Source organism: Penaeus monodon, chromosome 32, assembly GCF_015228065.2.
Source record: "Penaeus monodon isolate SGIC_2016 chromosome 32, NSTDA_Pmon_1, whole genome shotgun sequence".
In the NCBI taxonomy this organism is placed as follows: Eukaryota; Metazoa; Arthropoda; class Malacostraca; order Decapoda; family Penaeidae; genus Penaeus; species Penaeus monodon.
The window spans coordinates 18,348,887-18,349,911 of NC_051417.1; positions in this window are offsets into that span (position 1 = coordinate 18,348,887).

Sequence of the window (1,025 nt, forward strand, 5' to 3'; positions counted from 1 at the left end):
GTTAAAAGATTCGTAAACCATGAACAAGATAAGCAGCACATCTTCAACGTTGGCATTTAAAACTATAAAGAAACATTGCATCTTTTTAGATTATAAAGGGATTGAAAAACAGCAAGATAAGCGGCTTGGGTACCTTTCTCCTCAATAGCTTCTTTACAAACGAATTTATTATTATAACGCTATACAAATGTTTACTTTTAGTATATAAGTGTCAGATTGAAAAAAAAGGTCATTGGCTGCGATGATGCAGCACAAACTTATGCTTGTAGACATAAAAAAAAAAAGAAATCAGAAAGACAACTGCTGCTTTTTCGAAAGCAGTTTTTAAACACCTTGTAAAACAGATTATGTAAATTCTAACTGCAAAACTCCCATTATTTACGGCAAAGCTAGTTATTCATATTCAGACTACAAAACTCTTATTGTGGTTATTTGGTTTTGATCATCCGAAAGTAAGAGCAAGTTTGTCAAGGACGTGACCTGTTGATAAGCTTCCGTCGCAAGTGAATTTGGGTTCAAATATATATTTTACGGATACTACCCTCTATTTATATCGAGTGAATTTTAACTGTTATCTGCAGTTTTTTGAACAAAGAATATTCAAACACCTCTTTTATTATCCTTCCACTTTGCTTTGTGGTTGAAAATGAAATAGAAATAAATCAATAATACACAGATGGACATAGATTTCCAGTTTGTCGAGCTGCTGAAATTCTATGTTGGTTTACGGTTAGACAGAAACCGTTTTTCATCAGCCCATTTGTTTACCTTTTGTCTTTTCATGATGACTTATGTCGCATTGACAGCATTTCCTTTTTTCTAGAACTCGTCTTAAATAAAATTAACAAGAATAAATATCTCACTATAATTCTTCGTTTGATCGAGGAAAAGCGGGAAATCTTAAGCAGCTTTTTTAGTACATTTGTACAATGGAGGTCTGTGATTACTTCACCTTGCTTATTCCCAACCAGCAAAATAGTAGAAACGAAACGGAGTAAACATATAATGTGATAATAATGATAATA